General features: G+C 45.9%; 1 pseudogene; it reads left to right on the plus strand.

Moving 5' to 3' along the window:
- Positions 1–202: 202 nt before the first annotated feature.
- Positions 203–4,404, plus strand: LOC148075138 (uncharacterized; annotated as a pseudogene).
- The last annotated feature ends 6,448 nt before the right edge of the window (positions 4,405–10,852 follow it).

The following is a 10,852-nucleotide window of genomic DNA, read 5'->3' on the forward strand; positions in this document are numbered from 1 at the left end:
ATGTAAATACTGTGCAAAGACATACGTGAAGAATGCTACAAAAATGCAGCAACATATTGCCAAGTGCCAAAAAGTTCCTCAAGGCTCAAAACATTCAGCAGACAAGAGTTCCACTCCAGGGGAAAATGAATCTGCTGTATCAGAGTCAGATACCCTCTCATCAGCTCCTGGTCCCTCTGGTATCAGAGCATTCTTTGATTCAATGGATGAACGTAGCCAGAGAAATGCAGATGAGTGTTTTGCTCGTGCAGTCTACGTACTGGAAGAGATTTTTGAATGTTCTCCGGCCAGCATACACCCCCCAACCAGGCATGCGCTATCGACTCATTTGCTGGATGAGGAGTTCAACAGAGTGCAAACAAAGGTCAAGCAAACCATTGTCAAAGCAGACTGTATTTCAGTCATCTCTGATGGGTGGTCAAATGTTCGGGGACAAGGAATTATCAACTACATTGTCGCCACCCCTCAACCTGTATTCTACAAGAGCACAGACACAAAGGACAACAGACACACAGGCCCCTACATTGCTGATGAGCTGAAAGCGGTCATCAATGACATTGGACCAGAGAAGGTTTTTGCACTTGTCACTGACAATGCACCAAATATGAAGGTTGCCTGGGCACACGTGGAGGAGACCTACCCTCATATAACAGCCATTGGCTGTGCTGCCCATACTCTTAATCTTCTCCTGAAAGACATCATTGCACTGAAGACAATGGACACACTACACAAGAGAGCTAAGCAAGTTGTGAAGTATGTGAAGGGCAAACAAGCAGCTTCAGCAACCTATCTCTCAAAGCAAAAGGAAAAAAACAAGAGTACCACACTGAAGCTCCCCAGCATCACACGATGGGGTGGTGTTGTCATCATGTATGACAGTCTACTGGAGGGAAAGGAGTCTCTGCAAGAGATGGCCATATCCCAGACTGCAGGCATTGAAAGTGTCATCAAAAGAATCCTGTTAGATGATGTGTTCTGGGAAAGAGTGACTAGCAGCCTGAGAATCCTCAAACCAATTGCAGCAGCAATTGCCAAGATAGAGGGTGATGATGCCATCTTATCAGATGTCCACTGTCTCTTTGCTGACCTCAAAGAAGAAATCCAGACGGTCCTGCCCACTTCCCTACTACTCAAAGCAGAGGAAACTGCTGTGGTCAAGTCATTGGAGAAGCGCCGGGAGTTCTGCACGAAGCCAGTGCATGCAGCAGCATACATGCTGGACCCAAAATATGACAGGGGCATACTCTCTGGAGAAGAGATTAACGGTGCTTATACTGTTATTACAGCCATGTCTGGCCACCTGGGCCTTGATAAAGGCAAGGTTCTGGGCAGTTTGGCTAAGTACCGAACCAAGACTGGCCTTTGGGAAGGGGATGGAATCTGGCAGTCATGCCAGCACATATCTGCATCCACCTGGTGGAAGGGACTTTGTGGATCTGAGGCCCTTGCACCTATAGCCTCCAAATCCCACCATCATCAGCCGCCTCTGAGCGTAACTGGTCACTCTTCGGGAACACACACACAAAGGTTCGCAACAGGCTCACAAACGTGAGAGTGGAAAAACTGGTGGCCATTCGGGCAAACCTAAGGCTCTTTGAACCTGACACAGAGCCATCCTCAACCAGGCTGGACAGTGACACTGAAGAGGAGTCGTCAGAGCCGGATGTTGAGGAGGTGAACATGGAGGATGTTGATGAGGCCCAGGAAGAGGCCATTGCCTGAAAGGTTTTGGCAAAAAAGCAGAACATGCAGAAACTAGGCTTGTGAAGCTCGAGGGAAGAGGCTTTTGTTTTACATTTTTGGGACTTTTTTTTGGGGGGGGTTGGGGGGGGGGGGGGGGGGTTGGGGTCATTTTACTTTTTGATTGGGTTGGGGAGTGGGGTGAGTTAGTATTTACTCAACATTCATGTTTTTGTTGTTCATTAAAATAATTGTTCATACAAGAATAAAAACTAAAGTTCTACTCAAATAAATCTGTTGAAATGTCATGTTTTTGTATTATCTTGCATGGATATCTGCTTATGACAAAATAAATATTTACATTTATGTTTGGATATGATACAGTTTGTTTAAATTACCCCCAATTTCCAGTTAATTCCCATAAATTCCCAATAATTCCCAATAACTCCCATAAATTCCCATGGAAAGTTTCCAATTTGGAATATTTCCAAAATTCCCCAGCTTAACTTCCCATGGAAAGTTTCCGGAAATTTTCCACCCCTTTGCAACCCTACTCCCACCCCACAACCCAAACAACAACGCTCTATTACTTTCCGCAATCTCAAATCCATCTGTCCAATCGCCCTCTCCACATGTATATCAAACACTCTAGCTGACTCCAACCTCCCTGAAAACCCAACTCAAACGGACCTCATCAACCTTTACAACCACACTCTGTCCACCAGCCTCAACCACCTGGCCCCCATAAAAACAAAAATGGTCAAATTCACTCACTCTGCCCCCTGGTACACTCCTGAACTGTACAAACTCAAAAAACAACGCAGAAAACTGGACTCACTGTACACAACCAAGCGTACAAACAACACACTCACCTGTACCAGACTGCACTCCATAAAACCCGCTCCACCTTCTACTCCAAGATCATCGACTCTGGCTCCTCAAACCCCCGCACTCTGTTTTCCACCATGGATAAACTTAAAACCAACGGACAACATCCCACACTCCTTCACCCCTGACAAATGCAAAAATTTTCTATCATTTTTTCACTCAAAAATTGAAATAATACACAACCAGCTAACCACCTCCTCTTCCACCTCCCCTGACCCGGAACTGCCAGACCCCCTTCTTGCAGACCAAAGTTTTTCCTTATTTTCACCCATAAAAACATCTGACCTCACCAAAATGCTATCTGGCATTAAACTCTCTTCCTGCTCCTTGGATCCGATCCCCTCTACCCTTGTCAAAGCCTGTCTCCCCAACCTTACCCCACTCATCACTGCCATTTTAAATTCCTCCCTCACCTCTGGTACGGTACCCCATTCTTTCAAACTTGCTGCCATCACACCAATCCTCAAAAAACCTGGCCTGGACCCTGAAAACCCTGACAACTTCCGACCCATTTCAAACCTCCCATTCCTCTCCAAACTGCTTGAACGTTCTGTTGCCATCCAGCTAAAACAACATCCCCACTCAAACCAACTGTATGAAACATTTCAATCTGGCTTCAGAACTCACCACAGCACAGAAACGGCACTACTCAAAGTTACCAATGACCTCCTGCTCGCATCCGACTCTGGCTCACTCACCATTCTCCTCCTCCTCCTCGACCTCAGCGCCGCCTTTGACACCATCAACCACACCATACTCCTCAGTCGCCTGCAATCATCCATTGGCATCACCGGCTCCGCACTCTCCTGGTTCAGATCATACCTCTCAGACAGATTGCACTTCATTTCCATCAACAACTGCACATCCAAAACCATCCCAGTCACACATGGTGTCCCTCAAGGTTCCATTCTGGGTCCCCTACTGTTCATCCTCTACATTCTTCCCCTTGGTCAAATCATTCGCCACCACGGACTACAATTTCACTGTTACGCCGACGATACCCAGCTTTACATCTCCACAGCAACCATCACTCCTGCCATTCTCTCCACCCTCACAACCTGTCTCACTGCAATAAAAACCTGGATGAACAACAACTTTCTCAAACTCAACTGCAATAAATCGGAAATTATCATCATTGGCCCCAAATCCCGCCTCCCCTCCGCCCAACACATCTCACTTTGCATTGATGGACACACAGTCACTCCCTCCCCTCTGGTCCGGAACCTTGGAGTCCTCCTAGATCCCACACTCTCCTTCAAACCCCACATCAAGAACATCACTAAAATACCTTTCTTCCACCTCCGTAACATTGCACACCTCCGACCCACTCTCTCCCCCTCCACTGCAGAAACTCTCATTCATGCCTTTGTCACCTCCAGACTGGACTATTGCAACAGCATCCTCTACGGCCTCCCCTCCACCCTACTCCACAAACTCCAATATGTTCAAAACTCTGCTGCCAGATTACTCACCCACACCCGCTCTAGAGAACACATCACTCCCATCCTCAAACAACTTCACTGGCTCCCAATACAGCAACGAATTAATTTCAAGATCCTGCTCATCACATACAAAGCCCTCAATAACCTTGCCCCCCCCTACCTCACCAACCTCCTCAAACGTCACGCCCCGCTCGCCAACTCAGATCATCTGACACCAACCTTCTGACCGCCATCACAAGATCAAAACACCGCACCACAGGAGACGGAGCTTTTGCCATTTCTGCCCCAACCCTCTGGAACTCCCTCCCCCCAAACATCCGAAACTCAAGACTCCATAAACTCATTCAAAAACCAACTCAAAACTCACCTCTTCAAGAAAGCATATGACCCCTGACTCCACCCATACCATACCTGACCCTATTTTGAATTTGTTTTCGTGTTTTTTCTTTTCTTTTATGTATATTCTATGCATTGTAAAGAGTCTTTGAGTGACCTCCAAAAAAGCACTATATACCAATCAATTATTATTATTATTATTATTATTAGACAGACACAGAGCAAGGCATTGTTTTTTGGGAGTTGAGATATTAAATAAAAACGCTTCCATAAACCCAGACCACCTGTTCAGGGAGTCTCCTGGTCCCGTAACAGAAGCTTTCTCGCCACATAAATGAATGATGTTGTGAAGAAATATTCCATTAAAGTGACGGTTATGTGGCTGCAGATGTGAGTTTCTAATCCCACTGTATTGTTTATTTATTTACAACTCTGTACAAAGTGAATAAACATCGATCGTCCTAAAGAGAATTTTAGGAAATGTAGCAGGCTGGATAAAAATAAAGTTTGTGTCAGTGTGGAGGAGTCTGTTTAATAAAAGGCAGAAAACGATCCTGCTTTGGTTTCAGCCACTATGGTACAGGGGGAAACGACACCATATATTTCGATATACTGTGTGTAGAAAAAATAGATATTTATAGTACTGTCCGAGTACTTTCACTGGCGTTGTGGAATGACTCTTGACGAAGTCGTAACTGCTTTCATTTGTTTTAAAACCAAATATGTCCAAACATCAGCTTTAAAAGCTGCTGGAGACAGACTGTATCCTCTTGTCCTCAGTCATCAGTCAAAGTTAGATAGCAATACAAGATGAAAAACACGTTGAATATTTGCAGCTTAATTGTAACTTTCAAAAACAAAATGGACACAGTGCTGTTGAATATTGTAGCAGAATCGTGAAAAAAAGGGGTGTTTAAGGGTTTTTGATATTTTCAAAGTTAAAGTGTCATCAATGTGAGGCTGAAATGTAGACATGAGACGATTAACTTGAGCCACATCCTGACACTCAGCTAATGATAGATCCACAATGACACGACAATCCAAAATATGTGTGCGCGTGTCTCACACAATCTCTTAAACTCTTGGATAAACACACAAACAATCTAACATAATATAAGGATCAGTTGGTCACTGATCACATTAAAGCTCCAGGAAAGAAAGTTCCCAAGGTCACAGGGAGTCTGTGGAGGTCACAGCCGGTGGTTTCTGGTTCGTGTCAGACAGGAGATCGGGACAATACGAGGAGAAGGTGTGGATAGGTCACGTGGTCGTCCGTCAGGAGGTGGGCCGATGGAACGTTGGAAATAAGAAAGGAAGTGACTCTCAAAGACAAAGTAACCCGCAGGATTAGAACAATCACCGCGGGTCAGGAGAGAACTTCTGACAACAAATTTAAAAAAAGTAATGAAGCTCTCACACACTGAGCAGGGGAGATGCACATCCCTCAGAGAGTGTGTTTGACTGGTGTGACAGAAACAGGGAGGCAGCTGGGAAGAGACGGCCGTTGATAGAAAGCAGAGCGACCACGCTAAAAATATGTGCCGTTGATGGAACAAGACTCTCTTCATACACTGAGCCAATTACACATCATTCCTCTGCATTATACGCCGACTCTATTTTCACACTTCAGCTGTCCGGCTTTGAACAAAGATGTTTGTTTATTTTAATCACTCTTTTAGATGAAAGAGTAGGTGATAAAATAACAAGTATTTGACTTTAACATGAGAGAAAAACGTTCCAAAAATCTGAATGAGATTAATCAGAGAAACATGTTTATTGAACTAGTAAATCTAAACATACATATGATGAGTAATGACATGGATTTAGAGTTAACCATAATCTATGTTGATGTCAAAATACATAAAAGTAGTCTCTTAGTACATTCAATATCTCAAGAGTGCTTTTGGGATGTAAAATAATGTTTTTTTTAAAACATCTAGTCAAAATGTTTTTTTTTTTCTTACTCTGTTTAAAGTTTTAAACATTTCCTTAAATAATTATCCAGGGTGTCCCAGGCTCTCGTTGAATGAAAGTTTATCAGTTCTTGTGTTTTGAACTTAAACTTTCATTTTAGTTCTGCGTATTGAAAAACACTTCTATAGTTTAATAAACATCTAAACGGATCTAGAAAATCAATTTTCGTTATTATTCTATTGATAACAGTTGCTGTGTGGTAGGAGTGAAGAAGCAAGGGATGATGTAAAACACAACTTTATTCTTCACTCAGCTAAACCAAACTGGACTGTTTGTCCCGAACACACTACCCTGATGGGGGAGATAAAACCGTGCAGGTCCTAGTGCCCGCCACACCACCCCCTTTGGGCCTGGCTCAAGTACCCTAAAAGGTCCATCGTATGGCGGTTGAAGTGGTGTGCGGTGCACATCATGACGCACAAAAACAAAAAAAAAGCGTTCTGTAGCTGAACAGGCACAAATATTTTAGGGAAACCGTGATGAACAGGTCCCGGGACCCTAACACTGTACAAACTACCAGTCACACGGAACTGTGGAGCAGAGTTAACAGGCAAAAATTCCCCAGGGATGCACAGGGGCTGTCCAATGACCAACTCTGCGGCAGATGCCTCAAGATTTTCTTTCGGAGCGGAACGCAACCCGAGCAGAACCCAGGGTAATCGATCCACCCAGTTTGAATCTGTAAGCGTAGCACGTAAGGCTGCTTTTAACGACCGGTGGAACCTTTCGCACATGCCGTTCGACTGCGGGTGGTACGCTGTAGTGCGGTGTGTCTGCACGCCTAAGGATCTCGCTAGTGTCGACCACAACTCCGCAACGAACTGGGGGCCCCTGTCGGATGTTATATCAGAGGGCACCCCAAAACGAGCAACCCAGGTTGAGAGGAACGCTCGGGCAACGTCTGCAGAGGTCGTGGAGGAAAGAGGGACAACTTCAGTCAGAGTGGTTCTATCCACCATGGTGAACAGGTGAGTGAAACCCTGCGATGGCGGCAATGGACCAACCAAGTCCACATGCACATGATCAAACCTCTTGGCGGGAATAGGAAAAGGCTCAAGCGGGGTTTTCGTGTGTGTGTGTGTGTGTGGACTTTCGCCAGCTGACACGCAACACAAGCGGCTGCCCACTCCTTAACATCCCTGCGTAGCCCTGGCCAGACAAATCTAGCACTGACCATCTTGACTGATGCCTTAACCCCGGGATGTGAGAGGGAGTGTACCGAATTGAAAACACGACGACGCCAAGCTATCGGAACAAGGGGCCGACCGGTAGAAACGTCGCAGAGGAGCACGGGACCACCTTCTTGAACCACAGCTTCCTCAAGCCTTAAGGCTTGCATCTCCCGATTGGAGAGAAACAATATCTGGGTCGGTGGCTTGGTCAGCAGCCATGGCTGAGACATCAAACCCCAGCTGAACAGGGCACACCAGCGCACGTGACAAACAATCCGCCACGTGGTTAGACTTCCCAGCTACATGTCGAATGTCGGTCGTGAATTCTGAAACGGCGGCAAGATGGCGCTGTGGACGGGCTGACCAGGTCTCAGAGACCTTCGACATAGCAAACGTCAAAGGTTTATGATCGACGTACGAGGTGAAAGGCCGACCTTCGAGCAAGAACTGAAAATGGCGTGTAGCCAGGTACAGTGCCAGTAACTCTTGGTCGAAAACACTGTACCTGCATTCACTGTCTCGAAGCTTGCGGCTAAAAACGCTAGAGGCTGCCACACACCTCCAACATGCTGCTCAACCACAGCTCCCACAGCTATGTCCGAAGCGTCTGTTGACAACGATAAACGTGCAGCCGGTTTGGGGGTGTGCTAGGAGGGTCGCTCGAGCCAAGGCCGATTTGGCCGACTCGAAGGCCTGGATCCGTTCCGGGGTCCAGTCGATAGGATCCTTAGCTGCCCGCTTGCGCAGAGCGTCGTACAGGGGCTTCAGGATGTGGGCGGCATGGGGAAGAAAACGATTGTAAAAATTTACCATGCCCAGAAACTACTGAAGACCTTTAGTCGTGCTGGGCAAGGGAAATTCCGCGACGGCCTGAACTTTTAATGGCAAGGGAACCGCACCTTCTGCCGATACGCGGTGGCCTAAAAAAATCAATAACGTGCAGACCAAATTTACACTTGGTATTATTGACAATTTTAAGCCATGTTCCTCGAGCCGCTGAAAAACCTGCTTCAGGTGGTCTATGTGCTACACAAAAGACAAACACAAAAGCGAGGTCCCGCAAAACAGAGTCCATCAATCTCTGAAATGTCTGCGCCGCGCCTTTAAGACCAAAAGGCATGCGGAGGAACTCAAACAACCCAAACGGGGTTATTACTGCGGTCTTTGCTACATCGTCTGCATGCACCGGAACCTGGTGATAACCGCGCACCGGGTCCACTTTTGAAAACACACTAGCACCGGCTAGGTGTATAGAAAAGTCCTGAATGTGTGGAACAGGATAACGGTTGTGCGAAGTGATGTTATTTAGACGCCGAAAGTCGCCACGAGCCATCAGCCTTAGGTACTGTGGTGTTATGGGACTATGTTTTCTATAGCGGACGGCGCATGGATACATCACGTGTGACGTGTGTGTTGTTCTTGGTCCGGCTGAAGACGTGTGTTAATAAAGCTCCTACACGGATATACCACGCCTGTTTATTTGTGACTACATATCACTACATGGTGTCAGAAGTTAAAGGACCATGGCGAAATTCTCCCCACCAGAAAGTTTGGACTTTTCTCGCCCGCAACTTGGGCCGGAGTGGAGACAACACTTCCAGCGCTACCGCGTGGCAACGAAGCTAAACAAGGAGGAGGGAGAGGTGCAGGTGTGTACGCTGCTCTATTCGAAAAGAGTCCGAGCAGGTGTTTAAAACGTTCGTCTTTGGGCAAGGAGAAGATGAAGATGACTATGAAACCGTGCTGGGCAAACTGGACAATTATTTTGTGCCAAAAGTTAACGTCATACACGAACGAGCACGTTTTCACCAGCGTGTACAGCAGCCCAGTGAGAGCATGGAGGAGTACATCCGCGCCCTGCACAAGCTCGCAGACGCATGTGCCTTTGCCGAAGTGAAAAACGAAAATATTCGTGACAGACTGGTCGTGGGCATCTTGGATAGGGAACTGTCAGAGAAGCTACAGTTAACCCCGGACAAAGCGGTCGAGTTAGTGCGTCAATCAGAACAAGTTAAATGTCACATCAGTGAACAAGGAGCTCACGCAGAGACAAGAACTAACCTGAATGAAGTATCAAAGTGGAGAACTAAGAAGGATGCTGGTCAAATGCAGAGACATGGACAAAGAGGAAATCAAGCACAAGCATCAAAAGGAAGAAAGAAGTGCTACAGATGTGGAAAAGCTCATTTAAGAGATGAGGTGTGTCCTGCAAGAAACTCTGAGTGCCACACATGTAAAAAGATGGGACATTTTGCTGCTGTGTGTCGTTCACGCATAGTCAATGAGGTACAACCATCATCTACATTTCCTAGGAGAGGTCACAGAAGTAAACGACTCTAATGACGCCTGGAAAGTGAAACTCAGAATTCTTGACGTTCTGGTGAACTTCAAAATTGACACTGGCGCTGATGCAACTGTTATATCAGAAAATACATTCAAGTTGATGAGTGGAAAACCTGTATTAAAGAAGGCCCAAGTACCACTGGACAGCCCAGGAGGTAGCCTTGAGTGTTTGGGTTATTTCACAGCGACTACTACGAGTAAACAGAGACAGTACAAGTTCAAAGTTCACGTACTCTGTGGTCATCTGCTTGGAAGAAATGTAGCAACAGCGATGGGCTTAGTCAAACGGATCGGACAGGTGGAAGCTTCACAGAAGGAAAAGATCCAAAGTTCAAATGAAATTGGAACATTGAACATCACACCAATAAAAAAAATCAGACTTAGAGAGAATGTCCAACCATACAGTCTGACAACAGCAAGAAGAGTGTCAATACCTATGCTTCAGAAAGTGAAAGAGGAATTGAAACGTATGGTTGATGCTGGAGTAATTACACAAATCAAGGAACCAACAGAGTGGTGCGCTCCAATGGTACCAGTACCAAAGAAGAACAAGGAACAGCTGAGGATATGTGTTGACTTGAAGAACCTCAACAGAGCAGTCAAGAGGGAAAAGTATGTGCTACCAACGATAGATGACATCTTGCCAAAATTAGCACATGCCAAAATGTTCTCTACTTGATGCTGCAAGTGGATTTTGGCAGATACCGCTGGATCCATGGCGTTCATAACGCCATTTGGGAGATACTACTTCAACAGGCTTCCATTTGGAATAACAAGTGCCCCAGAAATCTTCCAGCGTGAGATGACAGAACTGCTGAAAGACCTTGATGGAGTAGCTGTATACATGGATGACATTCTTGTTTATTCGGAGTCAGAATGTTCGGAGCAACATGAGGAGATACTGCAAAAGACTCTTGAAACCTTGAGAAGAGCAGGCCTGAAGCTGAACAATGAGAAGTGCTTACTGCGACAGCGGAAACTCAACTACTCTCTCGACATCCACTGGTAGAAGTTAAA

This window comes from Callionymus lyra, chromosome 7 (assembly GCF_982586985.1).
Source record: "Callionymus lyra chromosome 7, fCalLyr1.hap1.1, whole genome shotgun sequence".
Taxonomy (NCBI): domain Eukaryota; kingdom Metazoa; phylum Chordata; class Actinopteri; order Syngnathiformes; family Callionymidae; genus Callionymus; species Callionymus lyra.